The sequence below is a fragment of the Rattus norvegicus genome, chromosome 1, assembly GCF_036323735.1.
Source record: "Rattus norvegicus strain BN/NHsdMcwi chromosome 1, GRCr8, whole genome shotgun sequence".
In the NCBI taxonomy this organism is placed as follows: Eukaryota; Metazoa; Chordata; class Mammalia; order Rodentia; family Muridae; genus Rattus; species Rattus norvegicus.
Genome location: NC_086019.1, coordinates 12,194,096 through 12,203,403, shown reverse-complemented (window position 1 = coordinate 12,203,403; position 9,308 = coordinate 12,194,096). Strand labels below are relative to the sequence as shown.

The window sequence follows — 9,308 nt, the reverse complement described above, 5'->3', positions numbered from 1 at the left end:
TATTATGGAGAACATACAACCTCTAAGACAGCATAATCTCTAACTATAATCTAAATTCATATCCTTACATTGTCTCATAAATATTGTCCTAACCCTTTATCATGAAAACTATTTTTTGCATCAGATGTGCCATTAAGGAAAGCCAAATCCAAATGCTATGCATAGTTGTGGAGCACAGGCCCAATATATACATATACAACACAGAACTTGTACTTAAGGTTCAGGGATGATTGCAGAAGATATAATGTTAAGATTATAATAGGCAGAGAAACAGGAAATTTTCTGTGATACTGTATCTCTAATAATGTGAGATGCTATATTCATAAAATCTCACCAAGACTTGAACAAGAACGATACCAATGTACATGCTAAGGTGGAAGGGAGAAAGTTCATGAGTCTTCATGAATAGGCAACTAAGGAATGTTGAAATAGCAAGACATAGTTTTCCTGTGGGAGGAGGACAACAATTGGTTATCCAATACCAACTGATTACCTGTGAAAACATACAAGTTACATTGTGGACTGAGCAGTGTATGTTTTAATATACCCATAGATATAGCAACTACTAAAGAAAAAAATAATGAATTTGAGACAGAGCAAAGAGTTACATATAAGGAGTTGGAAAAACAATAGTAGACATTGTGACTGATCTAATTTTATTATAATCCAAAGGTGACACAAATCATAATAAAAAGTGATAGAGCTGAATTTTAGTATGTCCAGCATTTAATCAAATAATGATGTTAGCAAAGTAAGTTGCAACAGTGTTAACCTACTCAGTAGTTGTTTTCATTAGAAATCTACAGGAGAATCATATAGAGAGTTCAAATACTTTTAAATAAATTTACCAAAATTACAAAGATCCCAAATTTAAAGTACTTAGAAAGTTTTTCAATAGTGTTCAAACTTCCCTGCTCTTTTTATCTTCACTCAGAATAGAAAACTGTCATATCTACGGAAGTATTCCCTTAAGTAGCAAATCAGAGCCTCACTTTACCCATCGTATTTCACATCCAAAATCCTACTCTCAAGTTTTAGTAGGTGTTGAAAATCTCAGACATGGATTTTCTTTTAGCTCCTGTACTAACTGGGTATTGGCATTTCTGGTATATTCTGGTAAAGACAGCCAAGATATATGAACTAATGCAATCAAATATGAAGTATTTAATAAATATTTAATCAACTCCCAATAACTACTCAAACAAAAGAACATTACCTTACCTTATCTTTGCTTCAAAACTAATAAATTCTCATATCATACAGAGGAATATCTTACCATGTTTTGTTGTGTGTTTTTAATTTTTACACACACATCATAAACATTCCTGATTGAATTGAAGATTTTAAAGAATACTAATTTATACTTCCTTAGTCACTACCTTTATAAAAATTGTGCATAAACAATTCTCTCAGTATTTTATTCTGCATGCTTTAATAAAGCACCCAGAAGAGTTAGAATTTCTTTATGTTAAAGCACCTGCAAATTGTAGAAAGGGGAAGTATGGTGAAAATATAAAACAAAACTCTCATAAGTGACTGCAGTACAACACAAACAAGTGAAAAAAATTGAAGAAGTCATATAATAAATAGGACTCCCATTTAGAATGATTGACTTCTAATTTGTGGATTTCATACTGGAAGTGTTTGGTTAAATAAATAAAGTTATTATACTAAAAGAGTTTCACAAAATGGTTTATATTGATCCAATGGTAAGGAAGAGTAGAAACATTGTCTCTGGAACTGATTTACAAATGCAAACAAGTAAAACTTAAAATTACTAGCATTGCTATGTAGATTTTCATATTTCTGTGAGCAGACTAACCTGAATATGAATCACTGATAACATGGTCTCCTCCTAGGTAAAGATCTCAATTAATCACAGCCATTTTTCATATTGGTATACTGTAAATAAACATTACCTCTTACGAAGCACAAGAACAAGAAAATATTTGTATTAAAAATTCTATTTAATTCTTATTATTGAGATGTTTTTAAAAGTAATTTAATACTTGAACAATTCTAAGTCATCATGATGAATTTAAGGAGAAAGTATGATTCTCTTGACATACCCTGAACCTCAGAGAAAGGGGATGGGGTACAGAAAGGAAGGTAAGAATTATAAGACAAGAAAGGAAAGTCAGGCACATGAAGATAAAACAATTTCAGTTCTCTGAAATCCAGGATGATCATTGTAATATTTTCTCACTTCTTGTCATCGTAGGGGGAAAAATCCTATTTTCAGGCAATCCAAACATAATTATACAGGAATCATCATTTTCATGCTCCTGAGTTGCAGCTGTCTCATTTACTTGATTATTTTATTAAGATCATATTGAACTCCTGAATAAATTATGACATTTTTACTACTTAAATTATTTCCATTAAGGAAATATACTAGTAAGCTATCTATCTACTCTATTATAAATGGTCTTAACACCTAAAATATCTAAATAGAAAGTTAGATTTGCATCCTGTAATTATAGGTATGAGAAGGGCTTAAAATAATGGATAATGTTATAAAGTATGTAAAGAAAATGCATTTTATTTCAACAGTTATTTCAAGTGTTTATGTGAATATGTATGTAGGTATTTATGTATGTATGTTTATGTGTGTGTAAAAGATATATTAAAATATGTATATATATTTGAAAAGGAACATTTTTTAGTCTTTCTTATGGGTATAAGTGTGGACAGATGGATTTCTTAACAATTTGATATCTGAAAAAATATTTTATTAAGCTTTTTAAATAAATATGCTTGATCATATAATAAAATATAATTTATCCTGAGAATGAACATCTTTTGTTTTTTCCTATTGATATTCATTACTTCATTTTGTAACATTATATCTGGTTTTGTCCTTTCCACAATGATAAAAACATTCATTGTTTTCATGATTAAAAAATGAACCATTTTATCCAAAGGGAATTGTCAGTATATTTCCATAAATGTAATGTGTGGTAGTTATGATGTAAATGATTCAAAAAGAAAGAATTTTATTACAGAACTTAAATTAAGAAACAATATCAGACAATGAACGATAGAAAAATACAGGTTTTTAAAATGTATATGTGAAGTAACCATGGATTGTTTTTTCAAGATAAAACCAGTGAGAAATTCTCTTCAATTATTTATCTGTGGTTTATGTTCTTTTCTGAAATATCTGTAAGTATTCAGAGACACATTTTCAAAACTTTTGAAAAAAAGTCCAGGTTTCTGTATTTCACTATCAATTGAGAAAAGGACGGAAGAAAAACGAGGAGGAGGAGGAGGAGGGGGAGGAGGAGGAGGGGGGAAGAGAAGAGGAAGAAGAAGAGGAAGAGGAAGAGGAAGAAGAAGAGGAAGAAGAAGAAGAGGAAGAAGAAGAAGAAGAAGAAGAAGAAGAAGAAGAAGAAGAAGAAGAAGAAGAAGAAGAAGAAGAAGAAGAAGAAGAAGAAGAAGAAGGAGAAACCCTCAGACAACCAAAGAAAAACTCAAGATCACAAATACTGAAAGGTATATTAGTTATCAAAACAAAAGTTATAAAATGTTATCACCATATTTAGAGGAATCTCCTGCTGTCATCTTGGACATCAGATCCCATTCCTGGGGGGGAAAGGGAGCTATTTTCCTTAATGTCCTGTGGCTAATCTTCTATAAAGTTGATTCCAGCTCCTCATTTAAGAAGTGGAATCACAACTGATAAACTGCACACACGTGATTCACCTGTGGGCAAACCTGAGTGTGGGATATAAAACAATGCCAGGAAATTTGGTAAGGTAGAGTAATTCTAGACCTTGAGACTCAGTGGGCACACACCTGAAGCTTTGGTGACTCCCAGCTACCGGCAAGACTCCTGACTTGGAACACATGCTATGCTTCTCACATAAAAGAAACATGTCCCATGGTCACCTAGGTTTAAAGCAGAGTTCTCCATAATGAGGTACCTAGAGGCCTGAAGGATTTAGCCAATAAGATTCCCTTCCCAGATATTGCACCCAAGAAAAGGTGTTAATCTCAGGCCCAACCCGAGAAGTGGGTTATGGTTTTATGCATCCAGTGATGGATCCAACCTGACAGTTCCGTAGTCTTCTCAAGATAGCTCTCTAGATGGCTCTCTAGGTTATGGGTTTTCTTACCAAAGTCAGACAACCTGCTAGAAAAATTCTAAAAGACCTATAATAGCTCTATGGATAGCTCTTTCATTCTCTGACCAAAGTCAGAAAAGTGCTACACAAAAAGAAATGTTCAACATCCTTAATCATCACAGAAATGTTGATCAAAATGATCCTGAGATTCCATCTCACACCAATCAATCAGAATGGCTAAGATCAAAAATTCAGGGGGCAGCAGATTCTGACAATGATGTGGAGAAAAAGGAACATTCCTCCATTGCTGGTGGGATTGAAACCTGGTAAAACCACTTTGGAAAAGAGCCTGGTGGTTCCTCAGAAAACTGGAAATAGTCCTACCTGAAGACTCAGCTATACCACTCTTGGACATATACCCAAAAGAGATGCTGCCATACCACAAGGACACGTGCTCTGCCATGTCCGTAGCAGACTTACTTATAATAGCCAGAAACTAGAAACAATAAAGATACCCTGCAACAGATGAATGAATACAGAAAGTGTGGTACATTTACACAATGGAGTACTACTCAGCAATTAAAAACAGTGACTTTGTGAAATTCTAAGACAAATGGATGGAACTAGAAAATATCATTCTGAGTGAGGTAAACCAAACACAAAGGAACACATATAATATGCACTCACTGATAAGTGAATATTAGCCCCAAAAGCTCAGAAAATCCAAAATACAATTCACAGATCACATGAAGGTCAAGAAGAAGAAAGTTCAAAATGTGGATCCTTCAATCCTACATAGAAGAGGAAGCAAAATACTCACAGGAGGTAGAGGGAGGATGGGACCTGGAAGAGAGAAAGGAAAGGGATGAGAAAAAGGCAGGGAGGATCACATATGGGATAGGACAGGATAGAAGTACAGCGGGTCAGGACATTGATTAGAATAGCATTGGGAGATGGAGGAACTGTGGGTGACCACTAGAAAGTCCCAGTCACAGGGAAAGCAAGAGGTTCCTTGGACCCAACCATGATGACTTTATCCAAAATACAAAATAAATGGGATATAGAACCTGTAGAGACAACAACCAGTATATAGTCACAGCCCACCACTTGAGGGATAGGGTCACCCACTCATCACAAAATGTTTAACCCAGAATTGTTCCTGTCCGAAGGAAAAATAGAGACAAAAATGGTACAGAGACTGAAGGAAGGGCCATCCAGAAAACACCCCACATAGGGATCTATCCCATCTGTAGAACCACACTCAACACTATTGTTGAAGCCAAGAATTACTTGCTAATAGGAGCCTGGTATAGTGGTTCCCTGAGAATTTCTGCCAATACCTAACTAAAAAAGATGCAACTGTTCACAGCCAACCATAAGACTGAGCTTGGGGACCACAACAGATGAGCTAGTAGAAGGACTGAAGGAGCTGAAAGGGGTTATAACCCCATAGGTAAGACAATATAAAATAACCAGATGCCTCAGAGCTCCCATGGACTTAACCACCAACCAAAGAGTATACATGGAGGGATAAATGGCTGCAGATAATTATGTAGTAGAAGAAGGTCTTATCTGGCATCACCGGGAGTAGAAGCCCTTGATCCTGTGGGTTCTTGATGCCCTAGCATAGAGAGATGCTAGTACAGTGAGGTGGGAGTGGGTGAGTAGGTGGAGGAAGACCCTCATAGAGGAAAAGAGGAGGTGAAGAGGAGAGGTGGGAGGGTTTGTGGAAAAGAAACTGGGAAGGGGGATATCATTTAAAATGTAAATGAATAAAATAAGTAATAAAAATGAAAACCAGAATAACTCTAAAAAAGTGTAATAGTTCTAGTTCTCTGTATTTCTCTAGGCTTTTCCAAAAATAATTTCAGAAAACCAGCTAGACAATTTCTAAAAGAGCTGTTTTAGCATTCTAACTAGATTTTTGGTTTTCTAATGAATGTCAGAAAATCCAACAGAAAAATCCTAAAAGAGTTATGCTTGCTCTCTAAGCCGTTCTCTCTGTGTTGTGGTAAAGTTATAAAATGCTTATTTTATCCAACACTAGAACCTTCACCATAGTGCCGCAAAACACTGTTAGGTATTTACATCTTAGATTGCAAAGCATCTCCCCTGCTTAGCTCCATCCCTTATGACACTGCCAATGGCTACTTTCTGTGCCTAGCAACAATCTCTCTAACCATGTAGTTCCCAAGGCAGGTTGCCACAATGACAGACATACACATCCCAATTCTGTGGAGGCCCAGTGTGTCCAGCCACCACACACTCTCTTGAACTCAATTACATCGCCATATGAAAGAACACACAATACATTAACCTCTGATCCAATTGATAGGATATAATTGCCCACCTAGACATATAAAGCCCTATACACATCCATCCTTTAAGAATATTCATAACAACCTATAAATATGCAGAGAGGAAATTTAACATCCGCCTCCATGTTTTCTAAGCTGCTTCTCCTTAGCCTCTTCCTCTCTAAAATTATTCTCCTGCTCATCCTTCCTTCTCATACAATGACAGGCCTCTTTCTATCTTGTACTTGCCTTCACCTGCATAATGACATCGTCCTACATCTCTGGGTAGTTCTCTCTTGCAAACAAAAGCCCAGACTTTTATTGATATATCAATTCAGTTATTTACCCCAGGCTCCTTTACCGATTATCCCACAAATCAACATTTTATGAATTTAGCCCCTTGATTTTTTAGAAAAAAATCAGCAAGTGCTTTTTTTAAAACACAGCCAATACATTCAGAGATCTGTGTGCCTTTGTAAACACAAACAATAAGCTAGTTGAGTGGGATCCTGCCTAGAGATCACTACTTACACCATTCCCGATGCTCCTTTATTACTTGAAACATAAGCCTTATTTTTTTTTATTAACTTGAGTATTTCTTATTTACATTTCGAGTGTTATTCCCTTTCCCGGTTTCCGGGCAAACATCCCCCTAATCCCTCCCCTTGTTTATGGGTGTTTCCCTCCCCATCCTCCCCCCATTGCCGCCCTCCCCCCAACAATCATGTTCACTGGAGTATCAGTCTTAGCAGGACTCAGGGCTTCCCCTTCCACTGATGCTCTTACTAGGATATTCATTGCTTCTTATGAGGTCAGAGTCCAGGGTCAGTCCATGTATAGTCTTTAGGTAGTGGCTTAGTCACTGGAAACTCTGGTTGCTTGGCATTGTTGTTCATAAGGGCTCACGAGCCCCTTCGAGCTCTTCCACTTCTTTCTCTAATTCCTTCAACGGGGGTCCTATTCTCAGTTCAGTGGTTTGCTGCTGGCATTCGCCTCTGTATTTGCTGTATTCTGGCTGTGTCGCTCAGGAGAGATCTACATCCGGCTCCTGTCAGCCTGCACTTCTTTGCTTCATCCATCTTGCCTAATTGGATGGCTGTATACGTATGGGCCACATGTGGGGCAGGCTCTGAATGGGTGTTCCTTCTGTGTCTGATTTAATCTTTGCCTCTCTATTCCCTGCCAAGGGTATTCTTGTTCCCCTTTTAAAGGAGTGAAGCATTCACATTTTGATCATCCATCTTGAGTTTCATTTGTTCTAGGCATCGAGGGATAATTCAAGCATTTGGGCTAATAGTCACTTATCAGTGAGTGCATACCATGTGTGTTTTTCTGTGAGTGGGTTACCTCACTCAGGATGATATTTTCCAGTTCCCTCCATTTGCCTACGAATTTCATAAAGACATTGTTTTTGATAGCTGAGTAATATTCCATTGTGTAGATGTACCACATTTTCTGTATCCATTCCTCTGTTGAAGGGCATCTAGGTTCTTTGCAGCTTCTGGCTATTATAAATAAGGCTGCTATGAACATAGTGGAGCAGGTGTCTTTTTTATATGTTGGGGCAACTTTTGGGTATATGCCCAAGAGTATAGCTGAATCCTCAGGCAGTTCAATATCTAATTTTCTGAGGAACCTCCAGATTGATTTCCAGAATGGTTGTACCCCCACCAACAATGGAGGAGTATCCCTCCTTTTCCACATCCTTGCCAGCATTTGCTGTCCCCTGAGTTTTTGATCTTAGCCATTTTCACTGGTGTGAGGTGAAATCTCAGGGTTGTTTTGATTTGCATTTCCCTTATGACCAAAGATGTTGAACATTTCTTTAGGTGTTTCTCAGCCATTCGGCATTCCTCAGCTGTGAATTCTTTGTTTAGCTCTGAACCCCATTTTTTAATTGGGTTATTTGTCTCCCTGCGGTCTAACTTCTTGAGTTCTTTGTATATTTTGGATATAAGGCCTCTATCTGTTGTAGGATTGGTAAAGATCTTTTCCCAATCTGTTGGTTGTCGTTTTGTCCTAACCACAGTGTCCTTTGCCTTATAGAAGCTTTGCAGTTTTATGAGATCCCATTTGTTGATTCTTGATCTTAGAGCATAAGCCATTGGTGTTTTGTTCAGGAAATTTTTTCCAGTGCCCATGTGTTTGAGATGCTGCCCTAGTTTTTCTTCTATTAGTTTGAGTGTATCTGGTTTGATGTGGAGGTGCTTGATCCACTTGGACTTAAGCTTTGTACAGGGTGATAAGCATGGATCGATCTGCAATCTTCTACATGTTGACCTCCAGTTGAACCAGCACCATTTGCTGAAAATAGTATCTTTTTTCCATTTGATGATTTTAAGCCTTATTTTTACCCATTCCATTCCCTTTACTGACTCATTAGTGCAGTTTTTTTCAGATCTGTGGAGTCCCTCATTCACTTCATATTGTATCCTTATATTTTGCATAGGTGAGAAATTCTGTTCATATATTCTTGAACTCACATTTTCCCGAATCCTATCCTATAGCCTTAAAGGCAGTCCTGAATGTCTCTGTGTGACATAGACACATTCTCACTTCCTTGAATCATGTTTTCTCTGATTATCATGGAATCATTAAGCTTGGCAGATAGGACATTCCTCTCTAGGAAGAACATATACTCAAATACATAAATTATTTTAAAAAATAAAGCATGTCTTACACCTATAGCTACAACGAACATGTGTAGAGGCCCATGCCCTGCTTGCTACGCTGCAAGGGCCATAATCATGGCATGCCACACCTTCTGCAGCCTACAGGACCTAGCAAAAGTCTTTGACAATGCTATAAAAAACATTTTGGATTTGGTGAAGATGCTGTTTAAAGTGCTTTTCATACAACCATAGGATCTGAGTTGAGACTTCCAGGACACATGAAAATCCCAAAGGGCAACAGGTGCCTACAAACACAATACGGGGATAAATTT

General features: G+C 37.1%; 2 non-coding genes across 2 annotated transcripts; both read right to left on the bottom strand.

The window, feature by feature from the left end:
- Positions 1 to 4,104: 4,104 nt before the first annotated feature.
- Positions 4,105 to 4,166, bottom strand: LOC120100214 (U7 small nuclear RNA). Its single transcript, XR_005499994.1, has one exon. It is a non-coding gene; the product is annotated as a U7 small nuclear RNA (small nuclear RNA).
- A 1,746-nt stretch (positions 4,167 to 5,912) lies between these two features.
- Positions 5,913 to 5,977, bottom strand: LOC120100212 (U7 small nuclear RNA). The gene has a single exon (XR_005499992.1). It is a non-coding gene; the product is annotated as a U7 small nuclear RNA (small nuclear RNA).
- Positions 5,978 to 9,308: the final 3,331 nt, after the last annotated feature.